This window comes from Macadamia integrifolia, chromosome 2 (genome assembly GCF_013358625.1).
Source record: "Macadamia integrifolia cultivar HAES 741 chromosome 2, SCU_Mint_v3, whole genome shotgun sequence".
NCBI classification, from domain to species: Eukaryota; Viridiplantae; Streptophyta; class Magnoliopsida; order Proteales; family Proteaceae; genus Macadamia; species Macadamia integrifolia.
In genome coordinates this window covers 32,636,379-32,659,410 of record NC_056558.1, presented here as the reverse complement: position 1 = coordinate 32,659,410, position 23,032 = coordinate 32,636,379, and the positions used below count along the sequence as shown (strand labels likewise).

The following is a 23,032-nucleotide window of genomic DNA, read 5'->3' as shown; positions in this document are numbered from 1 at the left end:
ATGCCCTATCCTATGGGACTGATTGGTCCATGCCCGTTAGTCAGTGGGCCCCACATCAAATTAATGCAATTTCTGCAGTACATCACCACCCCTTTGCCATGCAACCAGCCCAGCTGTCCTCAGTGCACTGCTATGATATGGCACCTGAGGAAAGCAGCCGTGTTTGGACATAGGGTGTCACAAATACATAGATAAATAAATATAAGTTTCTTATTCGTTCATACATAGTAACATTAGAGCACATGCAAATAGTTTCCAAGTTACCTGCATTATCTCTTCCTTCCCATAGGCTTAGTGCAACCCCCTTGTTGAAATCCCTTCCTTTTACCTAATGGTTCCAGTTGGATTTCATAAAATCTGAAATGACTATCTAGTGACAGCAAAGGAAGACTACTGAAAATGGAAGCCATTCAAGAAAACAACAAATATGAACAAGATTTAAAAGCATTGTGTGAGATGCTCAGTATTGGTTCCAAAATTAACAGTGGGATAAATGCATAAATCTGGGATGCAATAGAAAAAACCTGTTCAGACCAAAGTTATAATTTCTTAATCATATAAAACCTGTGCCTAGTTTATATTTCCAATTATGAATTATTTATAGTTCAGTGTTTTTTGCATGAAAATGTTAATGTCGAGCATGAGCTCCAATTTCCTTCCCTTTAATCCCCCTAGCCACCTACTCAACCCTTTTCCTTTTTACCTTTTGAGTTATGACAACTTTGATAATAAACCCAGGCTGTTAAATCAGAAACCAGTGACATACTATAACAACTAGAGATGGAATTTATTTCAAGCCCATTGTTAAACACAGTATGTGGCGGTGTACCCCTTTTGATAGATGTGGAGAAGATAAAGCTCCTAGAGGCCTGGTTCCTCCACACTTCGCATAGCCACAAACAGAGACACAGAGTACTATTGCTATTCAGAAGATTTAAAGAGCATTTAATTCTTTTAAACTCTTTCCTTCTTTTTTTTCCTGTAGTTAGAATAGGTTTTCCAACTCGATATTGTCAAGAATCCACATGTTTCTTAAATCAGTTATGGACTCGGTAAGAATTTAATCTTATAAGCCTGCTCACTGTACCTACAAGATCTGATTGAATTTCACCCAAAAAGCATGCTCACTGTACCTACTAGTTCCAGTTAAAATTTGAAACAAACGAATCAGATGTAGTTCAACAATATAGCTCACATTTCCACCGATATTAGTATCACAAAGAATTGAAAAAATGTTACCAGTGCCCGAAACATACAACGTCCTTCTCCAGTAGCTAAACCGAGAAATGCTCCACCTTCCTCAACGCCGGAGAAGCTCCACCACTGCAGACAAAATGATGTAGACAAAAAAAAGTCAAATATAAGGAAGTATTTAGGCTTACATTGTATTAACAATCCTTAAAAAACATTTGAAATTTCACAAAGGAAGAACTTACAGAGATGATCCTATTCTAGCAAAGAACTGATGATTGTCACTTCCAAGGAACGTTGAAGAACGTGTAACCAATTTTGTCCTCAAAATCAGAGTGACATGTGAAGAAAAGAGTTCGAATTTTGAAAGTCCATCCTTCAGCTGCCCCAGAAGAAGCTATGCAATAAGAATCGAGTAACGAATCCAATAAAATAAACAAGGCAAAAAATATTTTGGAGAAGCTGGTAAGGGTATAAATATAGACTATAGGAAACAAATAATGGAGCACAAAGAGAAATTCTGGAACTATACTGTGGATTTCTGAGATTAGGGACTGCCATTTGAAATCTTACTCGCCATGGATAAGCACCACTAATGTAAGATACCGGTAAGAAGAAAAAAAGGAATTGGTTATAGACTGATAAGGTGAGGGTGTTTGTTGCTGCTGAGAATCTGTAGAAGTTTGAACGTCGGTCCTGTAAGAACACAGAAGGCAAAGGTCCAGAGATGGCTCTGGGATTAATCCTATGATGCCCAAGTTAGAGACCCTTGCAACAGTATTCAGAGAGAAATGGCTAGTAAGTCACCTACCTCTAGCTACCATCTTGGTTCTCTTTTATAGGATAGGATCCTGTGGAGTCCTGCTAAGACATGTCCCTCTACTTTTGATAGGCTTGGGGCGGTTTTGGAGATTCCATCTTACATGTTTCCTCTCTACGGGGAATATTCCATTTTTAGGGATTATCCTCCTTCAGGTGGATAGAGTCCTATTATGACCCTATTGCTGAAGGAGGACTTCAGTGTCCTTATCATCTTAGCATCCGAAGTCATTGGCTTTGCGTGGTGTTTTGAATTTCTGCTGTAGATGGGTGTATAGTTGGATGCCATGTGTCCATACCTCATTAGGCAGTATTTGTGCGTATCGGTGTTGGATTTCTGCTACTATAGGCTGCATTTGGTTGAATTTTTGGAATGCATCTCAGGTGAGCAATGAATTTAAAAATCCACACCAAACGCAACCTTCATTACAGATAAAAACTAATGATTGCAAATGTTTCTAAAGTTTTTTAGTTCACCCTCTTTAACCATGATTTAGAGTTGAGATCTTCATGGCGTGGGATGCCCGAGACTCATAGAATGTTGAGATTAAGAAGGTGAGATGACAAATTTACATTAAAAAATTAATAGATCCACTTGTTAAAAATCATGGGGAGAAACTTAGGTAAGGCTCTGCTATAACTCTTTAATTTAGGGTTGGGATCAAGCGAAATAACAGTTTTGCCAATATATTTAACACACTTCCCAGATAGGTTTTCCCACAGAAACGTCCCTGCTTCCCCCCTTGAGACGTTGAACAAAAAACCACGCATTGGCTTCGAAGGCTGCAAAGCTAACGGAAAGCCATGAACATCACAATTTATATATTATGCAACATAAACTTGGAGAATCACCCAGTATTCCTGAATAGAATTTCCAACATGAATACCCATGCACCAAAATTCAAACTATAGAAGAATGAGAACCTAAAAAAAAAAAAAGACAAAGAAAGACAAGTGTTGATTGGTCAAAACAGTATCCATACAGCTAACCCAAGTGATTCGATAAGGCTTAGTTGTCAAGCTACCAGTAGAGAATGTACAAACTAATGGACTAGTCAGACTTAACAAAAAATGATTATATTTTATAAGAAATAGTTGTCAAAACATAAATCAATTAACATCATTACAAAGGGGATGAATTAAGTTCTAATATAATTATTAAGCTACAAAATTCAACACCCACTCTTTAAATAAGCCCTGTCCCAACTAAATGCGATCAATTAAACAAATCGTGTTGTACCCTTGGACTCTATTTAAAGTCATATTCCGTGTTAACCCAAAGGTACAAAATCCCCCCTTCCCTACTAAATGTGATCAACTAAACAAAGCATGCTTTACACTTGGACTCTATTTAAAGTCACATTCCATATTTAATCCAAAGTACAAAATCCCACCTCCCCTCCCCAAGAAAACCTGAGGGTAAAGTAAAAAAAGTATCAAAGTCAAGGCACTTTTATCATACCAAACATTTGAATGGTATACATGTGCCTACTCCTTGAAAACTCTATCGCAGAGAAGCATTTTCTCTAACAAGCATAAATAATTTTATAGTAATATCATCTTCAATGTTGCAAGAAAGGAAAACAAATCATGCACTCTTATCACTAAGAATGCCACCAATAAAGAGGAAATCTTTTATAAAAAGATCATAAAGTGATATAATGCATGAAGTCAAGAGAACACAACCTTAATTATGCAGTCTTATAGCTATAGGGTGTACTGCAATGTCCTCTACAATGAGTTTCTCGAGTCCGCAGTTCACAGTCCTGTTGCACACAAGAGTTAATGAACAAGAACAAAGCATGGTCAAGTTAGGCCTATGCAAAAAATTTACAAATATTTCACAATAGAGTCTTCTCAACATACCACACTTTATAGGTACTAAGAGGATACACTATGACTATTATTATTCATTCTATGTTGACTCCCAACCTACCAGTCCGGCTCTAAAACTATAAATTCTCATCCTCCCTGGTCATATCATAATATAATATTCCAAAAAAAAGACAAGTGATAGTCTTTCAAGGTTCAACGATTTATCAAGCTAAACGAAAATATATTTATTAACTACAATATAAAGTAAAAGTTCAACCATTTTTATATCCACATCAAGAGCACTCCACTGTTTTCTTACTAGCTACCATGGCAACACACTTTTCACTACTTGTTTCATCATATTATTCTTCTGTTGAGCCTCCAATTTGTAATTTCTCCTCTTCCTCAAGAAATATTTATATTTTTCCTCCTCAAAGAGTTCTCCACCACTTGGCTCTTAAAATATCTTAAGTAGTGAGAAAATAGCAATGTGTTAAGCAATTAAAACTTAAAAAGGTCCTCCCCTGCCAACCCCTCTTCCCTAACCCTATTTCACCTGATTACTTCTACATCTCCAGCGGTCTCCACCGTCGGCATCCATCTCCCTCCCCCTAATGATGTGCTTATTTATATTCTCCCTGCCTCTACTCAGGCCCCAGCAAATGTTGCCTCCTCTGGCACGCACCCTTCACGTGAGGGCCTCCCCCTCTCCTTCTCTCAAGCTGTGCACTATAACTGGCTGCCTCCACTGTGTACTTATTGCCAATCCTTTGTCCATAGCTCAGTTGTCTATGCCCCCAAGGATTCTCCCCTCTGATTGTGGCCCTTGCTCCTTCAATTACCCATGACATCACTATTACTACATTTGCTCTTAATACCACTACTTCTTCAGTTGATCCTGGTGTTGATGCTTCTTTAAACCTTGGTGCCATTGCCTCACCTGTAGTGTACTCTGTTCGTGGTAGATCTCATCGTGGTCACCCCTATCAGGATCATAGTCAAATGGCTCTGCCCAGTCACTCTGCTAACCCTAGCTCCCCTGCTTTCATACCAAAGTCCCTTGGTCTGCTAGACTACACCCTTTTAACCATTGGTTACAACAAATTCGAGTTTCTCTCTAACCACTTCTGCTCTAACGACGGCAACCTCTCCCCTCGTACCTGTCATTCAGTGGACTTCTTCGATCTTCCTGATGTCTCTTGTTTTTATCCTTGAGACCCTCCTCTCCCTCTTTTATCTCCCTCTCTGCTCCCTTTCAGCCTCCTTTTGATGCATCTATTAGTTTATGCACCTCCCTCTTTTGCCACCACCAAACACCTTCTCCCCCTTCTGGCCCTCTCCCCTTGTGATCTAGTTCTTCCTTAGACCAAACCCATAACCCTTAATTAGATACTGACCCTCCGCACCACCTTGACTCGTCCTTACATCCTTCTCATTGAACCCACGACCACTAAGTTAAACTAAAGCAACAGTACCGTTGTGCCGAGGTAAGCTATTCAAATCAACAACTTATATGGTAGGCAATCTAAAAATATTTTTTCAATATTGGTCAGGATATTCTTCAACTTTGGATGTCAGGAAACTCCGTGTATGCATACAACAATAGAACTACAGCAGTAAATGATGTAGATGACCCCATGTATAGGCTTCACCACTGAAGAAGAAGAAACCGAACCAGCTTTAAAACTGGTTCAGATCTTGCCATCAAATCAGGCTTTTAGAAGGCTTATTTTTCTTCCATCGAGCTAGCCTATTGGATTCAATTTTTGTAGCCTAGAATTGCTCTATCGATTTCAGTTCTAGCTGTGAATTTTTGTCTTTTATGCTAATTGGTCAAAACACGATTTGTGAAATCTTGTTTCAGCTTCTAGAAGATTCCTAGTTTCTATTTTGTTATTTTTTTAGCAAGCAAGTTGTCTCAATTAGGAAGTCTTGTTTCCTAATTGATTAGTTTATTTTTTCATTACTTTCTAATTTTTTTAAAGCTCATGCCAAGCTATAAATAGGCCCTTAGTTGTAAGAGTTGATGCAATAAAATTAATTAAGCTTTGTTGCGCTTTCTCACACGATTTGGCCTGAGAGAGATTGTTTTCAACAGCTCAAATGAATTATTTATTCACCAAAAAAAAAAAAAAAATCAATCCTTCAGCTGCATCACTAAGTTAGGAAACCATAAGCCATTTGCAACCATTAGTTTCTCTCAGAATATACTTGCTGATCAATTAGACTTAAAACAAATACCCCACAACAAACACTAACCCAAAAACAAAAAATAAAATAAGAAGGGGAGCGTAAGGGTAATGGGTCTTACCCTCAATGTTTACCCACTTACCTGTCTAAGTGAGGCAATTAAAAATTTTCCATGCAGATCTTGCTAGATGCCCCACCTAAGCCGTAACCCCTGGTAGATCGACGTAATATAAAGATTGGAAAACCCATAGGCCACAACTGTAGGATTTTGTTTTTCACTTATTCTGAATCCCTAAACAAAAATTTCAAATAAAATATGTTAAAGGAATAAAGTTACCGTAAGAGCTTCCTTGGTTTTGTTATACCCAATAAGAGAAGCAACCGGTAAGGTGATAAACAGTGTTGGTTACTGCAGCTCCACTATAGGTATACATCTTCACTGCAGAAAAACAATAGGTAAAAGATGCTACCAGGAAAGGGAATATAACTAATGTACGAAGAGATATTCTCAGTATATGTTATTACTACAAGAAGATGATGCTAATGATATCAAAACGATTTAATGATTCTATCTTTGCAACTAACACCCTCACATAGCAACTGAGGCACTCTTTGGTATGATTTCCATTCCTATTTCTGTCCAAATTCTGAGAATAACTTATGGGCTATAAATATAAATCATTTGGTTGCTAGTCGACAAAATAGATTTTGGAAAGATAAATAGATTTGGTATGCCTATGTAAATAAATTTTGTAACCCTGATTTATTTTGTTGAAGCTTTTTCCTTTAAAATTAGTCCATCTATAGCATATTTTAACAAATGGATATAAGTTTGTTTTTCACTTTAACCTGCAACTCAAGCAATCAAAGGCAAGGAGAGGAGGTGGCTCATAAAGGCCTGTAGGCAGCAGGATGAGGACTCAATTGTTGTAGAGGCGGTGATTGTAACACCCTAATTTGATTTAACCCCTACTCTGTGTCTAGGGAAATATGGAAAGAAAAGAAAGGCTGCATTGGGATGGTTGGCAGTGGTAGAATGCTTAGAGGGCAGTGATGACCCTACTTGTCGATGCTTAGCCCACATCATCACTGGAGAATTCATCAGGAAGCATGGGCACAAAGGTACAATTTCAACACATATCGAGTTATGTACCAAAATTCTAGTTTTTTTGAAAATTGAGCTTCTTCTAGCTAAGTAATGTTGCTTTCTCTCAAGGTATGACTGCCTAGGATTTTCTACTTCTCTACTTATTCTTCCTTTTTCTTATAATTTTCAAGAAGTTTCTGCTAAATGTAAATTTAAATCATCAGCATAGCTATTTCCCCACTCAAGCTTTAAATTCTACTATCACACACCAATCCAATAGCTACACTATACCACCTAACCCTTATTGCCACATGTAGGAAGTTCTCTTCTTTACCATCAAAACCTCTATAAGAACCCCAGGGATCCCATTTGCAATTCTGAATTTGTTCTCCTTAACAATATTTTGGGGTACTACCTGATCAGTTTCAATCCTAATCTTAGTTCTCTAATTCAAAAGGGGTGTTAGTAAAAAGCTTAGCTACTGCACGAAGACATAAGTTTAAGCCCTAAGCATAACCATTTTGTGCAAAAAGCCAAAGTTAGGACCATTTCCAGTCCATCCCTCCTGAGGCCCTGCAAAATCTTACACCGGGCCATGGCTCCTTTTTAGTTCTCAATGATGGCTTCTTAGTTTCTCAATCAAATCCTAGCTGAAACCCTTATCATATATCTTGCATCCAGTTCTCATCCTTTTTTTTTTCACATCAAATATATTATTTTGAACTGAATTGATTTGAATCCTTATAATGTATTTTATGAGTAAACACTGGAGTTGCTATCAACTTCTATCATGATCCTATATCATGGGGCTTATAAGGGTTTGATATGAAGTACCTGCAAGCCAAAAAAGTCATCATCCAGGCTTTGTGAGATGTAAACTAGAGATGTGGGCTAGTAGTCTACCGAACTATCTCTACTGGCAGTATATTTCATTTCCATTTTGGGATCATGTACCTGCATGAAGGTCAATAATGCACCTTATGCCATACATCCTTCACCGAAAGTTTTGCAAGTAAACCACACCAAAAAGTAGAGGTGACAAATTTTAATGCTTAAAATATTTAAGACAAGATTGGAACAAGACCTACTGAGCCATGAGAATGCATTATCAAGGGCAGCCAGAGAACCCCCAATAGAGGATTTGGATCTTGGACAATCCACCAACCGACTAGTATCCTCACTGCATTTATCTCATTCCTATATAGGAAAATAAAGTCCTTTTGGTTGATAAAGTTGTTTTTATGTTCCTATATTTTCCAGAGACAATTCACAGAACATGATAGAATGGTTAGTCTTTACTAAAACTAGACAACTAGTGAAGGCTGGAAGTTGGAAGTCATTTATTACAGATCCCTCTAATCCCTTATGCAACTTTTAACTCATCCTTACGTGGCTATAAGAATGTAGAGTTTATATATGATAATGGCTATTTCTCATAACCATCCAAATTTTTTATAGAGAAGAGATTGGAAAAAGAAATGGGAAAAGATTTTGTGGGCAGGCCACCCACCTAACTTTCTTATGTGGTAGTCCCTTAAATTGCGTACAATGGAAGGATGATATTGCCGTTCCAACCCTTGGGATAAAGATGCAATCTTCAGGTTGGATAAGTGTTAAATGTCAGCGGCCAACTCAACTTTATGTCCCATTTAGGACTTTTCTTCTTGTAACAGGAGCAATTAAGATGCTGACTTGGGCCAAAGTCATGTAAAACAAGAGAATTTTATTTGCTTCTAATTTTTCTCATTAATGGAACTTGGAAACATACAGATCTTGCTAGATGCCCCACCTAAGCAGCAGCCCATGGCAGATCCACGTACTGTTAAGGTTGGAGAACCCACAAGCCACAACTACAGGATTCTGTCTTTCACTTATTCTAGACCCAGAAACAAAAATTTAAAATAAAAAAAGTTAAAAGAACAAAAGTTACCGTATTGGCTTTGTCATGCCCATAACCATTAGCAAGCTGGTAATCTCCATGCAAGTTATTTGCTACAATAATCATCTCAAATGTGGCCATGTTGTCAGCATCAATCAAGAATTGAAGAGCTTTAATAAATTGAAAGATTGTAACAGAATAAGATTGTAAATAGAACACTTACTTGAATATTAATGGAGGAGAAGAATGAATAAGAAACAGATATGACTAAGCATCCCACCTAGCCTCAACTAGAGTCCCATAGGCCGTTAAAGGTATTTCACCACAAGCACTGGATCTCACAGCCATTGGAATCTCACAGAATGAAAGTAGCAAAAGCTAAGATTTATTTATAAAATCGCCTAACCCTTACAATGCTTTTATTAAAGCAACAGAGGTTGAATTATATTGGTCTCAGGACATTTTCCAGCTAATAAAAAGCAACAAAAATAAAAAAAAAGTTTCGTTCCTTGGCACTTTTTCAAGTACCTTTCTTGCTGCTGAGCTGCATCAGTCTTACATGCTTCTTTTTGGGGTGATTCAAAATTACAATCAATCCAAGTGGCAGATTGCCACCAAATTGAGTTGAAGGCCTTCCAAGTGAGGGCCATAAAATCAAATGAATCTGATGGTCAGATTCAGAATAATTTCCAGAAATTAAGTCTGCAAAAAATGACAAGAGTTCAAGATTCATGCTCAGGAAAATAAAATCAATAGTCTATTTTCTTTTACCTTTATTTTTCAATCAATAAAAAAGTAAGGGAGCCAAGCATCAAAATTCTGCTCATCTATTCGCAGACCTCGCTTTACAAAATCATTAGAAATCCTCACTCCAACCTTAATGCTTAAATGCCCAAGACCCTTTATAGTGAACCACTTCCCACAACTTATTTTGAGAAATTACATAAAATTCATCAACATGATTTGGAAAACCAACCAAGAAAATCAGCCAGGATTACCCCAGTATATTTTTTTTAGAAACCACAAAAATCATGGGCTAAAGTCACATATAATATATCAAGAAATCTTATATACTTTGGTTAATTCTTATTGGATCAATCTAAGATTACTTTAAGATTCATAGTGGAGGATGATTCATGCTCTTTATATATTACAAGAGAGAAAAACAAAGGGTTAGAACACGAAGCAACATGTAAATCTGTAGCCTCAAAACAATTTGTCTCTGATGCCTTCCATACAAGTTACAGAATAAAAGAATCAAAGTAAGAGAATTTTAATACCTGCACAATCCCCGTGGTGAAGTCCATTCACTCCATTGACATAGATAAACCCTTTAGGTGAGATCTCAGCAGCACGCTATTGAGAAATTCTTCATAGAGTCCCATTACTGGTTTGCTATTTTTCAGTTTCAAATGCTCGAGATCATATTGCGGAGGATTCAAACTGTCCCTCATTTCTTTTGGAATTATCAGATTCTTCATAATATGCAAGAAGTAAAGAAACCGAAGGAGCTGGCGTGGTAAGCTATATGTGAATCAGAAGGAGGAGGGCAACAGGTAGAGAAGAAAATAGGTACCTGCCAAGAGTCGGAAGCCAGTGTGAGAAGATCAATCAAATCACGTAACAAAATGGAACCAACAGTTTTTGGGTTAACCAAAACTCAACATCAAGTAAACATGAAGTGTTCATTAGATTGAACTACAACCCATGACTAATGTACTTAAAAGAAACGTGATTTATAGCAACAACATAGTTTAGGGTTTAGGGTATAGGGTTTAGGTTTTTGGGGTTAAGGTTTAGGCTTTTGAAAGGAATCAGAAATCCACCTTAACAACAGATACTATTTATGGGTCTATTCATAGGACCAGAACAACCCTATGTCTTCTTATAGTCTCTTTCTTTATTTCTCCAGCTAAGGCTACTGAAATCAATAATAAACCTATTTCATGGTAGGGCTTGATCGGCATAAATAACCTAATATTTTTTACGGAAGAAATCATCAAGGTCTTCTCCAGCTACTAGAAGTAGTGAAATTCCAAATTCACCACCAACTGATCCTATAGATTCAAGTTCAGCAAGAAGCATTTTCTTGGTTCTATTAGATTGGGACCCCATTTTTACAGTGAGATCCACCTTCAGAGATAAGCTTCAATTGTTTGCATCTAAAGCATATTTTTCTGTATTAGAATCGGAGTGATAAAGAGCCCTATTCTGTGAGGTGCTAGAAGCAGAGGAAAGGAATCAAAGTGATAAAAACCCTAAGCTTCTAGTAATTTGATACACTTTCAAATTACTTTTGAAAACACTTTTATACCCCTAAGTTAAAGAACTTTTTGGAAATTAAAAGAAGGTGCAACTTCTAAATACCTATAGATGTCATCTAGATAGTGCCTTTATTTAAAGATTTAAGCAGTTCTAACATACATCTTGATAGGAATAGAAAAGAATTCCGTCATAGAAATCACCAACTGCAATCCTTGTAAATTAGGTGGTTAAACATGTTAATTATGGTTATAGTGTTAGAGATAGGGCAGTGGATGGCATTGAAGACATTCCCCAGAGTATAATTAGAATTAAAAGGCAGTGCAGGTTTAAAAGGATATGAGAACCACACAAATCTTAATTCCGCTTTCTCTTCCCTAACACCAATAACAACAATATCAGCATCCAGTACCCTCCTATCCTTTAGTTTCACAACCTTCACCTAAATAAGGAGGCAATTTGATCATAAGAGACACTTTCCGACTAATGTGGATTACATTTATTGTCACATTTGACTAAGAACTTACCCCATTTGCATTTGTATAAAACCCAACTGCAACTATTCCTTTAATAATGTTGACACCTTTTTTGGCATATTACCCTCATAGAAAGCAGTTATAGCAGCACTGCAAGAACATATTACATGAAATAAGTTACCAATCCTAAGAGCCCTTTCATGGATCCCAACAAACGCATACAAATTTCACTTTAAGCTCCAGATAATTTTCAAATTTTCACATTAGTCTCAATCTAAATCAAAGAATAATAGAATTCCATACTAGGTTAAAATGGTTGTCTTACTGCATCGTTCAGGATACACCATAGTAACATCAAAATTGTTAATCTTCATTATAGCCTTTCCTTCCTTCTTTGCGTTAATTGGTTCTATAAGCTTGTCAGCATCATCAATTTCTCTCACATAGAAGATGTTCTTGGAGGGAGAGGGAAACAAATTATATAGAAAAATCAAGTTTGGTTTGCAGTAAAAACCATATTTTTTTATAAAACATACAACTTGAAAAATAAAAAGATGAAATACAACAATGATTTAACAGATAAGTGGTACATACTGTAGAGCCAATTGCAAATATCAAAACGTCATACTTATAGGTTGCTCCAGCTGCACTAGTAAGAGTCTTGGAACCTATAACTGCTTTCACTATTTTAGTGCTATCAACTCTATGCTTGCTGCAGGTTGTAATAACATATAAGCATAAATGTGAAACTAAACTACCAAAAATATTTCAAATATTCATGTGAATAATCATATATCATCCAAAAGATATGGTAGGAGAGCAAGCATCACCTTTCTCAATGTACAAAAGCAATTGCAGGAATGTATGTTTTCTGGGTACACTCACTAGTTAGCCAAACACTCTATCCATCTGCCTTGTGATTCCCATACATAAATTCATGCTAATAAAATATAATTTACAGATTTCACATCATTCTTACAAAGATAGCACTTGTAAGGGATAGCGACCACTTAATCCTCAAACAATCAATATTTTATCTCAACCATAGAAATAAAGTAATCATTAATCATAAAAATGGGACAACCACCAACCAAAATACCAAATACAAATAGGAATATAGTCAATCTCAACCATAGAAATCAAGTAATCATTAATCATTAGTTAAGGAGGATGGTTGCCCGCTCATCACCATGGGAGGTTCGAGATAGGGTTGAACCATGTTGTTAAGGCTGAACATTGAACAAGCGAACAAAACAATGTATTGGGTACTTTTGGGTTATAATTAATTCTCTATTTTTTTTTTACTACATGATTACATGGTCCAAGGCATCGACTAGGACAACAAGGCTCTTGCCTTTCATAACTAATGTAAGTCAACCAACCACCCATACACCTAGGTTTCGCCTAGGCAACGCCTTGACAACTATGATTTAATAAAATACAGATATATGCTCTTTTACTGCTAATTTCTTCTTTATCAACAACCATAATTAACTTTTGTATCAAGGAGATTTGTCTTGTAGATCAATTCTTGGGATAAGGTTTAGGAAAAATTACATGATTACCCAATTTTGGGTTTCCCTTTATGCTTTAGTTAACAAAAAAACATTGTTTTAGGTTTGGGTTTACAAAACTACCCAAAACAATGTTCATCCCTCAATTGAGGAGGTTTTTTGACAATTTTTACCCCCACCTCCCTTCTCCCATCCACTCCTATTCCCTTCTTCTTCTTCTTTCTACGCCCATTTCATGGATGCAAGTCAATTGCAATCACCTCATCGCCGCTGCTGGCTCCCCTGCAAACCCAGTTGCAGAAGCAATATCCCTTTGAACTTGTCTTCGAATCGTTGTCCTGCTCACAAAAGGTCATTGTTTTAGGTTTGGGTTTACAAAACTACCCAAAACAGTGTTCATCCCTCAATTGAGGAGGTTTTTTGACAATTTTAACCCCCACCTACCTTCTCCCATCCACTCCTATTCCCTTCTTCTTCTTCTTCTTCTTCTTTCTACCCCCATTTCATGGATGCAAGTCAATTGCAATCACCTCATCGCCGTTGCTGGCTCCCCTGCAAACCCAGTTGTAGAAGCAATATCCCTTTGAACTTGTCTTTGAATTGTTGTCTTGCTCACAAAAGGTCTTCACTCAAATTCTTCTCCCTCTCCATCTCTGAATGTTCAAGAAACCCCTCCAAGAAGCGAACCCTGCAATATATCTATTAGCCCTAGGTTCCCAGCAAAATGAGGCTGTTTTGGATGAAGAAAATCTTATAGTTCCTTTAACATAAAAATTCGAACAAGCAAAGATTTTCCGAAGAGTTACAGGTTTCAGCAATTCAATCGCCGGCATATTGTAAACCAGCTATGATAGAATAGAGAGAAAATCCGTAAGCCCAAACAATAAATCTCTGCCTAAGACACTGTCCTTAGGCTACTACAACTAAGAAATTAAAACCAGGAAACTAAAATGTGAAACAATAGCAGAAATCCAAAGCAGTGATTTAGGGTTATGAACTGTGAAATCAATTAATGATCAAGCAGTGAACAGGAGTCAGGTTTAGGCAAAGGTATGATTCAGCTTCAGAATACCAAAATTTGAAGGAGTAGAGCAAGGAAGTTGAAATTCGTAAGCCCAAACAATAAATCTCTGCTTAAGGCACTGTCCAAGCTACTACAACTAAGAAATTAAAACCAGGAACTAAAATGTGAAATGAATAGTAGAAATCCAAAGCAGTGATTTAGGGTTCTGAACTGAAATCTATTAATGATCAAGCGGTGAACAGGAGTCAGGTTTAGAAAAAGTATGATTCAGCTTTAGAACACTAGAATTTGAAGGAGTTAGGAAGTTGAAATTGATTTAGAAATCAGCGTTTACAAAACAGCAACTAACCTAAGATTAAGGAAAACGAACCGATGGGAAAATAGGGTAGTTCAAGATCAATATTCTTCTAAACAATTGATAATTAAAAGCAACGTGAATCTGAATTGATGGTAGAATAGAAATCACAGTTAAAGTAACCAAGAATTTCTGAACTGTAATTCAATGGAGAAAGATAGAACAGAGATAAAGAATACCTGATCACAGGCTTGGAAAGAAGAAGAATAAGAAGAGGATAGGAGCAGGTGGGAGAAGGGAGGTGGGGGTTAAAATAGTAAAAAATCCTCTTCAGTTAAGGGATGGACACTGTTTTGGGTAATTTTGTAAACCTAAAACAATGTATTTTTGTTAACTGAAACATAAGTTGGGTAATTTCGTAAAAGGAAACCAAAAGTGGGTAATCATGTAATTTTCCCTAAGGTTTATTGTTTCTCATTTTCGTTTAGTATTGATGGCCACAACCTACAGAAACAAAGTTTATATAGAAAAGATTAATACTAAACCTGTTGAGTTTGTCTCGAATTCTTGACCCGTTTTGAAGACTGACCCGATCCGACATATTTTGGTGGTGACCCGAATGGGGAATTTTCTGAGATCTGGTATGGTACAACCGGATCGACCTCGACCCGATGGGTCGACCCGCGATTTGGAGTATATATAAAATATACTGTTGCTTGTTGAGAAAGTCATTGTATTTTGGGGTTTTTCGAGCTAGGGTTTTAGGGCGAGTTTTTCCTCGCCGCTGCTAGGGTGTAATCTCTCTTCTGCATAGTGAATCATCTTCTTCTTCGCCCGAGGACGTAGCACACCACCCTGGTGTGTGAACCTCGTTAAATCTTTGTGTCGTACGGATCTATTGTCTCTTTATTATTCGTGTTTCTTGGTGTTTGATCTTACAAAACCCACTTGAAAGTTGGAACCTAGCAACCTGTTTATAACATACCGTTAAATCACCTTAGTAATATCCCATATTTCACTTGAGCTCATCAGCCCACAGAAACTTCAATGGCTTTACTTTTTGTGAGGAGTAAAGGAGAAACTTCCTTTATTGCTACACGTGACAATACAAGTATCACAACATCAACAAAAAAACTCAGCCTATGCTGGGTAATAAAATTTGAATTTTACAGGTGTTATACTGATTGTTGATGTGGCCTGCAGAGTAGAAACAAAGAAGATTGACAGATTGTGTCCACTGAACTTACCTACCTATGCTAGGGAATGAACTTTGAATTTTTTGACATGCCAGACAGAAAGAATCAAATACAATAATGGATAGTTCATTCCATCGTATAGGCAGCATTTGCTTCAGCTTCACAGTCAAAGAAAAGCAAATACTCACAGTCAATTTGTCTCCATAACAGATAATATCGAAGAATCTGAACTGATGGGTAGTATAAAAAAAGGAGGATACTTCATTCTTCTCCAGGGAAGAATACCTTCCATTTCATTACAAACAGGGGAGAGAAGAATGATACAGCCTGTGACACTATTTTTTTTCAAAAAATTGATCTTTTGGGAGCAAGTTAGACTCCCGCATTGCAACCCCTTTACGGAGGAAATAAGCATTTCACAATGGAAGGTCTGGGAAAGACCTCTATTGTATTTGTAATAATCATATATTTGGCCTCAAGCAACAATTGGTCCCTGGACAAAGGGATCTACTGGATCAGATCAATGCAACCATTTCAAGTGAAGACATCTCCTAGACTCTTGTTTACATTTTATTTACAGGAAAGAATGACTTCACAAAATAAAAATGATACAAGCAATAAACATATTGATGGAAGGGAAAACTGTACCAAAAGGTGAGAGAGAGGAACTACAACCACCAACCTGCTGGTCCCAAAACCAACCTCACAATAAACTAATGGCAACAACTCACCTCACTATTTGCATAAGAAGTAAATAACAGGGAAAGGAGAGAAAATGGCTCCTCCCAGTCCTTCTCCATCTTGCCATTGGCTTGTATCATTAATCTTTCTAATCTAATGTATCAACTGCAGGACACTTTTTGTTTAAGAGAAAAGATATAAAAAGAAACTTGGCATGCCTTTGGCAGAACTGAGATCTCTCCTTCAAAACAAAGTTGGCAGTTAAGAGACAAATAGTGTAAGAAAAGCCAAATGCTGGAAAAAAAGTGATAAGTTAATTTCATGAATTCATGTTGAGTTGACAGGACACTAGGACACATCTTTGGTTGATCCTATACCAAGTTCTGCTTGTGCGGCTGTGCCACATTGTTGACTACACCAAGGTGCCTGGTTCACAAGTCCAACTTTATGGAAAAACAGAGTTGGCAAAAGTGGTAAATAAGGTATTGAAAATTGGACCAAGAAAGGGTGCATGCGGATGCTCAGAGTATTGAGAAGAAGAATGACAACAAATGGGATGTTATATAATTGAATTTGAGTCTGAAAACACATGGCCAACCCAAGCAATTTCTTAGACACCCAAAAGTCTGAATTGCCACATAACCTTTCCGCATGACACAACTACATATGCCTGTTCAAAGATATACTTTGTACAAGTCTACCAAAAGAAACTTTTGCCTTTATCTTTCTATATATCAATAGAAGTTGTTCTTATGGCTCTACATGTGCAGATATCACATTTCTTATATAAAATTTATTTTCTAGTAATTTTCTTCCTAAAAGAAATTGATAGTAACTATCGGGAAAATACATATGTATCAAAAGGTATAGAAAAGCTAATGATGTCTAGCTTGGAATGATGTATCATTGCAATTTCAATAAATGAAGTTGCGAGCAAATAATTACAAACAACAATTAAGATGTTTTCGAATTAATGATATGCTCCAAGACTATTATTCGAACTATTATTCGATAGATGATTTATAATACCAAAGATCATGATGATAATGAAATGCCCTGAGATTATTATTTGATATCCCAGATAATTAGAACTCCAGCAGGAAACCAAGTTGGTTTCTGAAAGTACCTGTACTCATCACTGACCCCATATAAGAAGACTACATTTAGAAAACCCTTAACATGGGCACTGCACATGTGTTCATCAGATTCAAAGATTGCTCATCATTTGGCTTCTCAAATTCATGGATTTCAGCTAGGAATGGAAACTCAAGTTTCAGGTGTAGAGAATCTAATAACTAAAGCAATAAAACTCAAATGCGTTGCAGATTTTAATGCATTACATCTTGGAAGTGCCTTAATATAGATTAAAACATCCTCTTTCCCTTATTACAATGTTGCAGGTACTTAATCTGTACACTTAAATCAGGGGACAATATTTAAACTGTCTAATTATGCAGGAACAGTCTATTCTAACAGTTGAAATGGAAGGGGTTGGCACATATTACTTGTCCCTACACTCTCCTAATCCTATATCATAGTGCAAATATTAATTAATGATGTAGGGGCGCACCTCGAAAAGAATTATAAAGGTTGGGTTTTATTCTTAGAAGGGATGGAATATAAAGTCCACTTCTAATAGCCACATTTCTTAAGTTCACACCCCCTTTTTTTCCTCCCTTGGCTTAGTGTTGAATAGTTCAAAAAAGAGTAACAATTTAGATGTCTAGGGTTTTAGGATTTCTTCTCTCTTTTTAGGTTTCTTTATGTGTCTACAATGATAAAATCCTTTTCTTATCAAGAAGATTGTTTACATAACCTTATCCTTTAGGGAAAAAGGGTTCCTACGTGCCCATTTTAGGAACCATTCCCACAAGACCACTGATTTTTGCCACATGGACAAGATTATTTAGCATTTTGACTAATTGAACGATGAGGATAGGCCACATGCCAAATTTGGTGGCCTACCTCAGCCAAATGATCCACCATGCTTCGGTCTTCCCTCTTGTATTTTGAATGGTCCCTGCAGTTCAAATATTTCCAGAAAAAAACTAATTTTTTCCAACAAATGTGGAATCAGATTTGTCTAAAACTAAATACATAACTAGGTGATGATGTAGAAACCTATTTACTAAAATTGGGCACAATTGTCATGGTGCTAGCCTAGGCAATGGCAAGTGACTAAGATGTGGGTATACCAAGGGTACTATGTGGGACTTATCAATTAATGAGTCTAACATCTAATGGTACCATTTGAACTCATGAGGCATTATTCTTAGAGTTTCTGCCTTATTAGATACACCAGACTCAAAACAATTTGATTGTGTTTTAAAGCAATTATAAAACTACAAATAATTTCAATAAATGATAATGATGTCTATCTAGGAATGACGTATTGTTGCAATTTCAATAAATGAAGTCATGAGCAAATAATTATAAATAACAATTAAGATGTTTTCGAGTTTATGATATGCTCCAAGACTATTATTTGATAGATGATTTATAATAACAAAGATCATGATGATAATGAAATGCCCTGAGATTATTATTCGATATCCCAGATAATTAGAACTCTAGCAGGAAACCAAGTTGGTTTCTGAAAGTACCTCTACTCATCACTGACCCCATATGAGAAGACTACATCTGGAAAATCCTTAACATGGGCACTGCACACGTGTTCATCAGATTCAAAGGAAGGAATGGAAACTCAAGTTTCAGGTGAAGAATCTAATAGCCAAAGCAATAAAACTCAAATGCATTGCAGATTTTAATGCATTGAAACTTGTAAGATATAGCTTAAAAACGTCCTCTTTCCATTATTATAATGTTGCAGGTACTTAATCCGTACACTTAAATCAGGGGACAGTGTTTAAACTATCTAATTATGCAGGAACATACTATTCTAACAGTTGAAATGGAAGGAGCACATCACCTTCCACATGGCACAATTAAGTGGATCACATTGGAAGGCCTTCTTATGTGGGTCATGTGAAGAGCCTTTTTCCTTTAGGGTGGATTCATAGTTTTATTGTAAATTTGCTTCTGGTAGAACTCCCAAGCCTGTGCATTTTTCTAGGATGTTGTGCTGCTGTGATATCTACAGTTTCTGAAGGAATTTTTCTTTTTCTTCCCTTCCATTTTAAATATTTCAACTTTAATGTTGTTTTGGAAAAACCCTCCTTCTTGACGGGTGGATTAAGTCTTTTGCATAATTGAAATTACAAAACGTTATGGAACTTATGCTGTCTTGACTGTTTGTTTTTCTGTTTTCCACAGGGGTGAAGCCAAACTTTTGACAGAAGATTGGGAGGGTGCCGTTACAGTTTTAGTCGTATCTAATTGCTACACAACCAAGGCCCTTCAGCAATCCTTTTTGGTTGTAATCCAAACCACAGGAGAATTTAGTAGCATCAAAAGTGGTACCAAACAAATTTTTGCCACTAACTTTCAACTTCACAAGGAGAAAAATCAGCAAGCAGCGAGAAAAGTGAACAGAAGCTATTTGATAATTTTTCATCATGCTGGACATTTCTAATGTTGTTAACCAGATTCTAGTGTTTTAAATTTCTTGACGCTACAGACTTGACTGTACAGAACTTCCATGAACTTCCTAATTATCTTGTTTTCATGTAACATGAATAGAATCTCAGAGCATTCTGGGGACAGAAAGCACAAATATCCAATTACAAGAAGAACAATATGAAAGCTTCATGAACTGAAAAATTAAAATAACCAAACCAGTACAAACTCAAGCATGAGACAGGCATAAAATTGCAGATTACGTCCACATTTATACAAAAAATATTTAACCTGAAAGTATGGAAAACAGGATTGCCCAGCAAGAAAGCCATCTACAGAGAACAAACACTTGAGTCCTCGATTCACCCAAAAAAAAAAAAAAAACACTTAAGAGTCCTCTATCTGCCAGAGAAAGAAGAAACCAATGGATATAAAAAAATAAATAAAACCAAGGGTGGCATGTGGGACTTATCAATTAGTGAGTCTAACATCTAATTTGTACCATTTGAACTCATGAGGCATTATTCTCAGAGTTTCCGCCTTATTAGTTACATCAGACTCATAATGTAAAAACAATTTGATTGTGTTTCAAAGCAATTATAAAACTACAAGTAATTCTTTCTGCTCGGCAATCAAAATAATTTACCTAGGAAAATGGCAGCCATCAATTTTTCGAACAACAATCCACGAGGGATCGATTCAACCAGGTTGAGGGCATCAACTTGTATTTGACTTCAATGGATTTCACATAATCCCATTTGGTCTACCAAATTTTGCAGAAATCCTCCATTGTTATATGTAGCGCATCAATTAGACTTGTCTGCTTTATCCAAAAGCTTGGCCAGTCTGGATCCTCCACTGGTATATGTAGCTCATCATTGCAAATTGTCGCCCTAGTCTTTCAGATCCATTACTTGGTGGGAAAGAATAAGGGATGGGAAACCCAAAAACTATAAACCTTAACTCATGGTGAAATACTGAACGCATAGATGAGAGCTTACCTGGCCTGCGTTTTGCGAGCAGAGAATCGATGGATTCAGCCAGGTGGTGGCTTGCGGTGGGTCTCGTCACCTACTGTTTTCATGGAAGCCTTTTCTCGCTATTTTTCCCCTCCGGTCACTCTCTCTGCATCTCTTTCCTCAGCACTCTCCTTCTCTCTCTTCTCGCCCTCAGTTCAAATTTAAAGACAAAAACAATAAAGAATGAAATCTGAGAGAATGAGACCCGAAATCGGACAAAAACAAGTAATTCTTTCTGCTCGGCAATAAAAATAATTTACCTATGAAAATGGCAGCCATCAATTTTTCGAACAACAATCCACGTGGAGGGCATCAACTTGTATTCGACTTCAATGGATTTCAAATAATCCCATTTGGTCGACCAAATTTTGCAGAAATCCTCCATTGTTATATGTAGCGCATTAATTAGACTTGTGTGCTTTATCCAAAAGCTTGGTCAGTCTGGATCCTCCATCGGTATATGTAGCTCATCATTGCAGATTTTTGCCCTAGTCTCTGAGATCCATTACTTGGTGGGAAAGAATAAGGGACGGGAAAACCACAAACTATAAACCTTAACTCATGGTGAACTACTGAATGTATAGATGAGAGATTACCTGGCCTGCGATTTGCGAGCAGCGATCGATGGGTTCAGCCAGCACCGTGGTTCAGGAAGGCAAGAAGACCATTTTTCATTGAGGAGAGAAAGGTGATGGATTCAACCAGGTGGTAGCTTGCGGTGGGTCTCGTCACCTACGGCTTTCATGGAAGCCTTTTCTCGCTATTTTTCCCCTTCTGCCACTCTCTCTGCATCTCTTTCCTCAGCACTCGCCCTCAGTTCAAATTTAAAGACAGAAAAAACAAGAAAGAACTAAATCGGAGAAAATGAAGTCGCCGGAGAGAAAGGGGATGGCTCGTGGTGGGTTTCGTCACCTGACCGCTGCTTCGTCAAAGCCTCTCGCCCTCGCCCTCGCCCTCGCCTTCGCCTTCGCCTTCGCCTTCGCCTCTCTCTCTCTCCACGCTCTGCTTTGGAATGCTATAATGCTATCCGACCTGGAGAGAGTTAGCGAACTAGCAACGGCTAGATTTTGAAAACCAAACTATACTGAACCGAAATATAGCCGTTATGAGATGCTTTTTTATATTCAACAACGCCTTCGGACTTCGGACTTCGGACTTCGGACTTCGGAGCACTACTCTCTCTCTCTCTCTTTCTCTCTTCCTCTCTTAGAAAAAGAATGGCAGCATACGGCCAATGACTACAAAAGGAAAGAAATTGTTTTATACTTAAAAATGAAAATGATGTATCATGATGTATCATGTGAAAGAATAAATTGAAATTATGGTAATTTCTACCCAAAAAAAAAAAGAAATTCTAGCAATTGGATATCTATAAAATAGTCTGACAAGTTACTAATCAAAATTTATATTCAAATTCAATCTTCCATCTATTTTTGATATATCCATGCACAATTGATACTTTCATTCACTTTTTCGCAATCCTTATTTTTTAATATTTTAGTTTTTTACATTGCCAATTTTAATTAAATTGAAACTTAACATGTAAGTAGGACTTCGAGATCTACATGACCATGAAATTTCAATTCATTGTGATCAATTTTGCAACTGATTTGCAATAGATGTGTGGTAAAGTTCTAGGATGAGCACTAGTGGCTTTAAGTTAACTACGTGATTGCCGACTAAGGCCACCAACAACCTACTCCCCTAGAGAGAGAGAGAGAGAGAGAGAGAGAGAGAGATGTACAATGAAGCAAACTAGTACATAGGGATGAGAAGAAATAACATTCAAGAGGGGTTTGGGTTACACTTAGATGGGGGCATCATTTCACTACCCTATGCGTTTGGGTGCAAGTGCCATAGAACCAGGGAGCGTTCATTTCCCCTTAATTATATAAAATAAAGATTGCATGAAAAAAACATATGAATAACTATCCTCTCAATGGGAATATCCTTTTTTTTTTTTTTTTCTGTTATGTGTGTGTGTGTGATTTATTAAAGGGAGTGTCTAAATGACACCTCTATTGGTGGGTTTGATATTTGAAAGCTTCTTTTATTTGCCCTTTATTTT

At 37.0% G+C, this 23,032-nt stretch overlaps 1 long non-coding RNA gene across 2 annotated transcripts in view; it reads right to left on the bottom strand.

The window, feature by feature from the left end:
- The window catches only part of LOC122062647, a 42,850-nt gene extending 20,904 nt beyond the window's left edge, over positions 1-21,946 (bottom strand). The window contains exons 1-11 of one of the 2 annotated variants that reach the window (XR_006135047.1): positions 21,561-21,946; positions 20,947-21,459; positions 20,592-20,838; positions 12,314-12,431; positions 11,771-12,174; positions 10,262-10,557; positions 9,033-9,683; positions 7,937-8,056; positions 3,697-3,776; positions 1,437-1,573; positions 1,257-1,323 (exon numbers count right to left, since the gene is read on the bottom strand). This is a non-coding gene — a long non-coding RNA (uncharacterized LOC122062647). The remainder of the gene's footprint in view (positions 1-1,256; positions 1,324-1,436; positions 1,574-3,696; positions 3,777-7,936; positions 8,057-9,032; positions 9,684-10,261; positions 10,558-11,770; positions 12,175-12,313; positions 12,432-20,591; positions 20,839-20,946; positions 21,460-21,560) is intronic. The other variant, XR_006135044.1, reaches the window with a different exon arrangement.
- Positions 21,947-23,032: the final 1,086 nt, after the last annotated feature.